General features: G+C 48.8%; 1 protein-coding gene across 5 annotated transcripts in view; it reads right to left on the reverse strand.

Moving 5' to 3' along the window:
• NSD3 (nuclear receptor binding SET domain protein 3) overlaps nt 1–9,370 on the reverse strand; it is a 47,959-nt gene extending 38,589 nt beyond the window's left edge. For 2 of the 5 annotated variants that reach the window (XM_080370517.1, XM_080370514.1), the window contains exon 1: nt 4,781–5,124. The gene's annotated coding sequence lies outside the window, so the exon portion shown is untranslated. Of the gene's footprint in view, nt 1–4,780; nt 5,125–8,760; nt 8,889–9,210 lie in introns of those variants that run through there. The other 3 variants (XM_080370516.1, XM_080370515.1, XR_013924637.1) reach the window with 3 other exon arrangements.
• Between the last annotated feature and the right edge of the window lie 32 nt (nt 9,371–9,402).

A 9,402-nucleotide genomic window follows, 5' to 3' on the forward strand; every position in this document is an offset into this window, starting at 1 on the left:
CATGACAGTGTGTGGTCCCTCTTATCTCCTCCACATACAGCCCTCCAGGTCAAAGTCTGCCCACGCTGTATCACTCTTCACAGCAGCCAGTCCCCAGCTGCAACAGCTCATAAGGCTGTCAGTGCACTCACTTCCACAGATACTAATTGAAGAGGGTGGGTCATTGGTGCGCTTCATTTTGGTACGTGACAAAAGCTGCGGGTTAATGAACTTCAAAATACTCATATTTGATTTAGGAGTTACCAATGAAAGAGGTTTTTATTTTATTTTTTTTTAAATTAACTCCTTTCTGGAGCTCACCTGTGTAAAGTAGTCCTTGATGACAGCCTATGCTTCACAGCTGGGACAATTTGTACACCCACCTCATTATTTTCCTATACAGGCTGCAGAAGCAAAGATGATTTCCTCACTGAATTGTCACTCTCAACAGTCTTAAAACACAAGAGGTTGTTCTCCTCCCACAGACCTTACATCATCGCGAGCTTCTTCCTTCCGAGCCTTTTGCTGTCATCACAGTTAACACACCCAGATTTTCCCACCCCTCTTCCTTTCCAAAATTCCGCATTAGTTTGTTAATTTCTCAGTTACTACCCAGCAAAGCAGCATCTGGGCTGCGTTAACAGCAAAAGGACAGCCCCTGGAGCTACCAAAATAACAGAACAAAACAATGAATCCTGAACATACAGGAATCTCAACATTTAAACCTAAGGAAGGATTACTTCATAGAAGTCACTCCCAAGCTCCAATACAAAAATACCCCATCATTGTTAAACATCAACAGCAGGCTCAAGAGTCATACTTACCCTTCCTCAGCAGAGGAACACTACCTAAAATCATGTGAATGTGATTTTCAGTGATACATGTCGATCTTGCAGAAAAATATTTCTGAATAAATTCACTGCAACAGCAATTACTCTATTAAATTACAGCATAGGCTTCTTGCAAGCTGCAGAATTTCACTTCCAAATATGACCCATAACAGATACTGCACTGATACAACATTGGAACTCAACCAGCAGATAAAGAAACTAGTTATTTCAAGGTTTATAGGAAATACTTTATAGCAGCTGGGAAACAAAGTGAAACCAACAATAACTTCAAAACTGCAACCGAGTTTCTTAAAGAGAGAAAGAGCATTTGTTCTGTAAAACTGGGTAGCTGGCACTCTGTACTTGTCCTTTCCCACGGCTGTAGGATCTTCTGACAGAGCAGAGAAAAAGGACTGTTTACAGACACTCTACACACAGACAATGTTTGAGCAAATATTTTCATGTTGTCCATGGGAGAGTCACAATTCAAAGTACCAGAGGAAAACATAAATGAAAAAAAAGTATAAGCAGTAAAAGATAAGGCAGGTTAACGCAGTAGAAGTCTTACAGTGTTCTTTCTTAAATTAACACAATTTGTTTCACTTCCCATCTTGAGCCTCTCAGCTTGACTCAAAAATAATAAAAAAATAGTCTGTTACACCTTCAACAGCGAGTGTCCAGTCATGGGACAGTTTCAAAGAGGTTAAGAATCCCCTGGGTTCCCATTTTCCACCAACAACTGCACTTAAACTGAAGTAATTTTTAGCCTGAGTATTTTGCAACTTTACTCTCAGAAAACAAGATATTTACAAAGTTCATATTTACAAAGTTCTCAAATACTGCTTTCATACTACAGTAGGCTAAATAACAACTGACCTCTCAGATTATCAAAATATTCTGAACAATGCCGATCCCATTTGATGAAAAGTTTTTCTTCCTCCCAAAGAGGGAGTTTTGTAGGTTTGTGCAAAATACAGCAACACAGTAGGACTTCCCTACTGAAATACACAAACATGAATCTATCCACTGTGTTATTGCTCAATCAGGAAGAGATCAAGAAAGCGAGAAAAGATGCAGTAACTATGCAATGTGTAAGAACCACTTCCTAAATGTCAGAAGCACCCACCATTGTTTACCACCGAACAGGACTAAAGGTAAAAACTCCCAAGCATGAGGCGGAAGGACCGTCTCCAAAGCCTGCTGCAGGCAGACCTCAGAGGAGCTGGCCATACCTAGTCCACGGCAGCCAGAAGCCAGTGCAAAACAACAGCACTTTCCCTGCATAACCGAGACCCACAGGGTCCTGTGCACCTTCTGCCCACTGCTACCAGCTGACGAACCCTGCTCGGACCAGCACAGACACCTGTTAATCTAAGCCTGGCAATCACCACAGCAGTGAGCTGACACAACACCTACTATAAAAAAAATAAATAAAATGTAGTGCATGCATACTTTACATTGAGTTTCCACAAAACCTTTTGGAATTAATTTTACCCTTTTCTGTAACTACCACGTGGGTAGCCCCGCTGAAGCAGGTAGGTTAGCACTTGTTAGGGGTAAGGCATTTTACATAGATGGTAAGCATTGCAGCGAGAACAGAAACAGTCCTACTGGCTCACTGACTGAGTTGAAAAAGCAGCAATTTGAGTCAGTCTGATGTGTTCAGTGAATGGTGTCACTGCCTTGTCACCCTGAGCTGGACTTTCTGTCAACTATCTTGAAAGCAGAAGTTCTAGGCCATCTTCATGCATGAACAAAAACTCAGGTCCTGTCCACACAGACCTAAATCAGAGATCCAAAGATCCATTCACGTCCTACCACGCCTTCATTACCTGAGTCACCACACATATGCTTGCTGTCATTTTCTGTGCTGTTTCATTCCAGTGTATGCCTGTGTCTAACCTGAGCTGGTATGGGTCATCTCAAATGTCTAATCCACACAGCAGCTATTTTCAATTGATGTTCACTGCTACAAGTGTTTGACAGACAGACAGCTGTTTGGCTGAACAGGCTAGGTTGGTCAGGTTTTTTAAGTGATGCAATCGACTTCTGTCATGTCTCCACCTCTCTCACAACTTTAAGACTGCCCAGCTGGAATCATGTGAAATGTACAACTTGCTTTTGCTGAAGTTCAGTGAAACTTGTACACACCTGCCACCCAACTCCTTGCTAGAGCTGAACACAGTCACCTCAAGTCACCTGGAGGACCAACTTTATCAACTGTAACAGTATCCTGCAGTGTTCAACTTACATGAACTGTAGGCAGAAATAAAAAAGTTATTCTTACTGATCCCTGCATTCAGTATTTGTAGTCTGCTTTGTAGGATGTAGGACATGCTCTGGATGTCCTTAAGAAATCATGCATGGCAAGTTTTATTTACATACATTATGACAATACCAAGTTTTACAACAGCACACAGATTCACTAGCAGAAACACTGTAGCCTGTGGATTTCCAGTGACTTCAGCTGGACTGAGTCGTCTTTTCCGACAGACACTGATGGTGAATAAGAGGCCTCTTGACAAACATTAAAACATCTAGTAAGGCTGACTACTTCCCTGTATATCTTTCTAAAGGTGGTTTGTTTGTTTTTTTAATGCCATAAGAAATAGTCACATCTGTAATGTGGTTTTGATAAGGCTGCTTTTAAACAGTTTCCCATAGTGACGTGGAAAGAAACAACTGAGCAGCAAGGCAAATGCTATGCATTAAAAAGAAAAAAAAAAAAAAAAAAGCAATTAGTCTCGAAAATGAGCGTAGTGCACTTGTTTGTTTTTAGAGCCTTGGGATTCAAATAGGAAACATGGAGGAAAATCTTCTGGTCTTCAGTGAAAGTCACAGACTGATATTCACGTAAAACCAGCAGTCAGACCTTTGGCGATACCTAATATTGTCCAAGTCACAACATGCCTTTACATATCAAAACTAGTGTAACAGCTGCAACATATCTCATGTGAATCACTTCAAACTCAGGCAAATTTGCCAAACTGAAAAATACAAACCACAGTTGTATTAGAACAAAACATACAGTCTTTGATCATCATTCTCTACTCTTACTCTGTAACTTCATACAGCACACACTTTTTGGAGCAAATCTTTTCAAGCAGTTCATTTAAAAAAAAAAATAAAATCTAGCTGCCAAAACATTACCTGTGCATATCTACGATACGGTACTAGAAGATCTAACCAGGCATCAAAACAGGCTTCACTTTTTCTTCAGCTACAATTACAGGCTACTTTACATTGTCTTTTGAGTTGGTTGGTATATCTAGACTATGTTATCACTAAGGTAATTTAAAAAAAAACAAACAAATTGAAAATCTTAAACCCGTATCAAAACTGCCGAGCGTATTGACAGTCAAAGAAGAGTGAGACACACAACAAAGTAAAGTGCAATGCAATGGCACCGGAAAAAACAATACTCCAAGAAACGACAACCCTACATGCAGTTCCTAAAAAGGTTTTCATTCGTGCTCGTATCTGAAGTTGACAAGTGCGCGGCTCGGGCACAAAGGCGGCTGTGCATGCCTTCGCATGAGCGCCCTGCGGGCTCCAACCCCAAGTTTCTCCCCGCCAGGTCCTGGGCTCGCCCAGAGCGACCCCGGGCGCTGGCCCCGGTTCCCTGCCGCAGACCGGCGGGGCCCGAAACCCAGTCGGGTGCGACAAGCGAGCGGGTCCCGCCGCGCCTCACGGAGCGGGCCCGGCCCGGCCCGCTGCGGCCCGGCCCCGCGCCTCACGGGGACGGCGGCCACCGCCGCGCCGCCCTGTGCCCGGCCCGGCTCTGCCCGCGGGTGGGGTCGACTCGGGACGGCCCGGGGCCCCCCGCCCCCTCCCTCCCTCCGCGGGGGCGGCCCCGGGGACCGCGCCGCCGCCGCAGCGCCGGCAGCAAACATGGCGGCCGCGGCCCCTTTAAGCCCGGGCGGGCCGGCGCCGCCGCCGCCCCCGCCAGCGCGGCCGCCCGCTGCCCTCACCTTCAGTCTGTTCCATTCTAACTGCCCCCGCCGCGTCCACCCAGCCCAGCGGAGACAAAGGCCGGCGGCGGGGGCGGCGGCGGCGGGCTTCCCCGCCTCCTTCCGCAGCAGCAGGCCGCGACGGAGCCCCGGCCTCGATTTCCGCGCCCCCGCCGCTGGCGCCGGACTCCGCCCCGGGAGGCCGCCCGCCCCCCCACCGCCCGCTCCCGGCCGGTGCGGCCAAGGGGAGGCGCTCGGCGGGGCGCGGGCGGGCGCGGGCGACCGCTGGCGGCGGGGGAAGGCGGCGCTCCGTGCCGCTCTGCCCGGATCCCGGCCCCGCTTGCGCGCCCTCCGCCTCCGCCCCCCCCCCCCCCCGCCCGCCGCCGCCGCCGCCGCCACCGCGCACTGCGCAGGCGCGCGCGCAGGCGCCGCCACCGCCCCCCGCACCCCCATTGGCCGCCCGGACGGCGCCCGCCGCAAGGCACGACGGGAGCTGTAGTCCCGCGGGCCGGCCCGTTCCCAGCAGCCAGGCCTCTACAGCCACAGTCCCCCGAAGCGCACGGCCTGCCCCGGGTGCAAGAGAACCCCTGGCGGGTGTCGCCGAGGCACTGGGCCGCTGGGACGGGCTCCTCGCCGCGTTCCCGACAGCGGCAAAGCGTGTGGCCCGCTAGCCAAACACCCAGCGCGTGGGCCCGCATGGGCCAGCGTGGTGGGGGGACGGCGGTGCCCCGGCTGGCCCCGCTGCGAGCGCAATGACGGCTGCGGGCACCGAATGTTGGGTACAGGCACGCGGTCCTGCAAAGACCAGCGCATGCCGAGGCATTACTGACCCCACCAAGCTGCCAAACCGGGCCGTGCGTTTGCACCACCGTTAGGAAACAGGCACAGCCCAGGCGAGGCGTACCATGCGTTTAATTAGGCCCAGGCGGCACGAGGCCTGGGAACAAAAAACATTCTGCAATCTGTCTTGCAGGGTCTAGGTCTAGCTCCTGAGGTTTGGCATCTGGGTTGGATTGAGAAAGAAAATGCTGTCATCCTCAGTAGTTTCTAATCCTATTTTGGCTGGAAAATTATGCATTGTGATGTTTGCAATTAATTCCCCTCCTCCACAACCCTCAAGTCTTTCTTTTGCAGAAAACACAACTGAAGTGCACACAGTAAATCTTTTCTGCAGCAAAAACATTAACACGCAAGGAAAAAGGAAATGGAAAGCAAGAAAAGCACAAGGGAATGGAAAGTAAATAAGATGGGAAGATAAGTTGACATCTATTATTAGGAAAGGAAAAAAAAAAGAAGTCAGATAAACCAAGAAGATTTAGGTAGAGAGACATGACACAACACGAAAGAGGAAGCTTAAGAGATACGAGCCTTCTGAGTCACTGAGCAATGATTTCTAAATTCACAGCTTTTCCCATTGCCCAGAAAGCAGGGGCTCAGAGCCCACAGCGAGGCAGTGTGTGTCTGGGGGCGGGGGGGGGGGGGGGGGGGGGCAGGAATTGCTATAATAAAGTGAATTTAAGAAGCAATCTTAATCGTCCTCCTTAAATACAATATGGCAGAAAAAATGGAGGTGACCTAGAAAAGGCTTTCTCTCTCTCTTCTCCCTTCTGTAAATTCTAAAAGCCTAATATTATGCATTAATATTAAGGTCAATATTAATATATGGGAGGTCCTGATGCTCCTGCAGCTGAAGTAGTCAAGGGATGACAATATATTTTCTTTCCGATTCCTTCTGACAACTAACAAACATTTTGACAGGAATTACAGTTTTCCCCCCTTTTTTCTCTTGTTCAATTTTCTTTCGCATTACCTTTTCCTGCTCCTGGTATTTGTTACTGGAAATGATCTGCTGGCTGGAAAATGGCACACTGCACTAAAGCTATGTGCAGGATGAAGGAAGCGCCGCGACAGCAACTTCACCGTTCTTAGTCCCTGAGGAAGGCTGGATGATTTGTGCAGTGGCCAGCACAGAACACGAAATAAGGGAAACATAACGCACCGCTTTGCTTACTCTGTGCAAGGACTACAACACATAACCAGCTATGTACAATCGTGGTAATGAGTGATCCTTGCCAGGATCACCACTCAGCCTGCGCTGGGGAACCTGTGGGTGCTTGACCCCAGCCCTCGGGAAAAGCCCTTCGGTTGCTCCGCAGGCACTTGGGACCTCACTGCCAGGCTCCACATTTCCAGCTCCAGGAGATCATCCCACATGGTTCAAGCCAACGAGCAACCACAGCTCTATCAGTAACAGACCCCAGCATTCCTTATACGCCACACAATTGAGTGCTTTACAATAACCCCAACGACGTATACAAGAGAAAACAATATTCTCGAACAATCAAAGAGATGGTGAATTCTCCCTGAAGAATGTTCCCCTTAAAACACAGCATGCTAATCACTTCCAGAAGCTGTGCCCCAAATCGTGCTGCCTGTATGCTTCAGAACAGTTCAGAACCAACACCTGTTCCTGGACAAGTGATCTGTCCCTGGTGCCATTCCCAAAAAGAAGGGGTGGTGTTGCTAAGGGGGCTCTGAACAGCAGCGCAGAAGCTGCAGCTCTCTAACACAGCAGCATCAAGGAGGTGCTCTGACTGCCCTCACCACTTAAATGACTTTCCTAAAGACTTTCTCCCCAGCTTAACACAGCAATAGAGCATCCATACATCAGTCTCCTTTGAAACACAAGTGTCTAGCCCTCGCTCAAGCAGGAAAAACTCCTGAAGACATGATCTAAATGTGTTTTAATCACAGTTTTGAACACCATGAAAACCAGAAGGTAAATAAGCACATCCAGCACACCCTGGTCCGCATTGTCTTAGAAGCCACCTCACGAATTCACATTGAAATACACCTCTGAGGAGATGAAATCAGCATTTCCAAGATCTTGAAAGCTGGAGTCCTACCACAGTAACACAGATCTCCCACTTCAGCATGAGGAACAAAGGACACCTTCCTGAGCTGGGTTCAGAGCCCAGGAGCTTGTGCTTGCCTGCTCATCTAGTTTTAATTTCCTTTCCTATTCTGTCACTTCCTCAAGCAAGAGCCTCTCCCAAGGGGAGAAAAGAAACAAACAAACGAAAACTCTCCTCTGCGATCCTAAGGAACGTGGTTTACCACAACCAACTCCGGCATAACAAAGCACACAGGAATTAAATTGTACCATTACATGGACTGCATTAACAATGCAGAAATGGCTTTGACAGTAAAAAAAGTGTTTGGATTAATGGTGGAGTTTGGTTTTTTTTTTCATGATTTAAAGAAACTGGAGACCAGTCCTTTATGGGAAACATGTTTTCCAACCGAAGAAAAACACAGCAACACACTGACAGCTCTGGTGGCAGACCTCGGGATCTTTCTGTCCCCCTTTCTTACCCATCTTTCCCAATTTTATTTCCTACTTTTTAAAATATTGTTCATTTGTTTTGACACCCATTAGTGAAGTTGCCAAAGGGCTACAAATGTTTTCCATTGTGGGCAATAAAATGTTTTTTCCCCACTTGTCCCTCAAACACAGAAAACATTTCAAGAGGCCAAGTCTCCTGTTACCTACTGAGAATGTTTCCCCAGCTGCCTACATGTTTCATCAGATCCACAGACCCAAAGTATTTGTCTCAAACACGTCAGGGCTTGAAAGTCTGACACCCAATTCCATGCAAAGCTGTTCTCAGGCGATAACACACAAAAGGAGACTCTACTCTTACATGCCCTGTCATACACACAGCTGCTCAGAATATGTTCTACTCTATATATAGATAAAAATTGCAATCACTTAAACAGGAACCTTTCACATAAACACAAGGGCTTGTTCCATACAAAAAAATTAAGGGATACTATCAGCGTTTTGCTGGATAGTGTGGGCTGCCTGTTGCAGACTGCCAAGCTACGGATGGCATTTTCCCCTTTTGAAAACCCTATAAATGCACCAGGAAACATCTGACACGGCCACCAACGAAGCAACACTTCACTGTGCGAGTGAACTGCTTAACAAGCTCTCTTACCTTTCGCCAGGACTCCAGCCAAGGCTTCGAGGGATGCAGCAGGCACGCGGAGCAGAACCAGAGAGTCCCTTCCAGCCATGAGCCCGCCTCCGTGCATGGCTCCTGGTTTCTCTCCCGCTCTCCAAGTGCTATATAAATAACAATGAAAAGGCACAGGTGAGGATCCACCACCAGCCAAGCTCCTCCAGCCTCACTGATCGGGCAGGAGAGCAGCTGCTCCCGGGAGTGCGCTGTGGCTGCCTGCGGCAGAACTAACGAAAACCAATGTAACGAGTGGCAGAACGGATGTGACCCCAGGCCCCTGCAACCCCCAGGCCCTACTGTAGGCCTCACTGCGGGCCCCACTAGAGGCATCAGGCTCAGAGGCCGGCCTAGTCCCTGTCAGGGGCTCCCGTCTCCCCAGACCGGAGCCGAGCGCGCCCTCTTGTCACCCTTCCCTATGTCACGCACCACCCCAGTGCCTCGCGATGGCGTCACGCACCACCCCAGTGCCTCGCGATGGCGTCACGCACCGGCCCATGACATCACCCTTCAAGGCCCGCCCTCTATCACGTCGGCGCCTCGGCTCTCGCACCCAATGAACGGCTCTTCCGGAGGGCACCTCGGGTCAAGCCCCGCCCCTCCCCGCTCCCATTGGGTGAC

The sequence above is a fragment of the Falco punctatus genome, assembly GCF_963210335.1.
Source record: "Falco punctatus genome assembly, chromosome: 20".
Taxonomy (NCBI): domain Eukaryota; kingdom Metazoa; phylum Chordata; class Aves; order Falconiformes; family Falconidae; genus Falco; species Falco punctatus.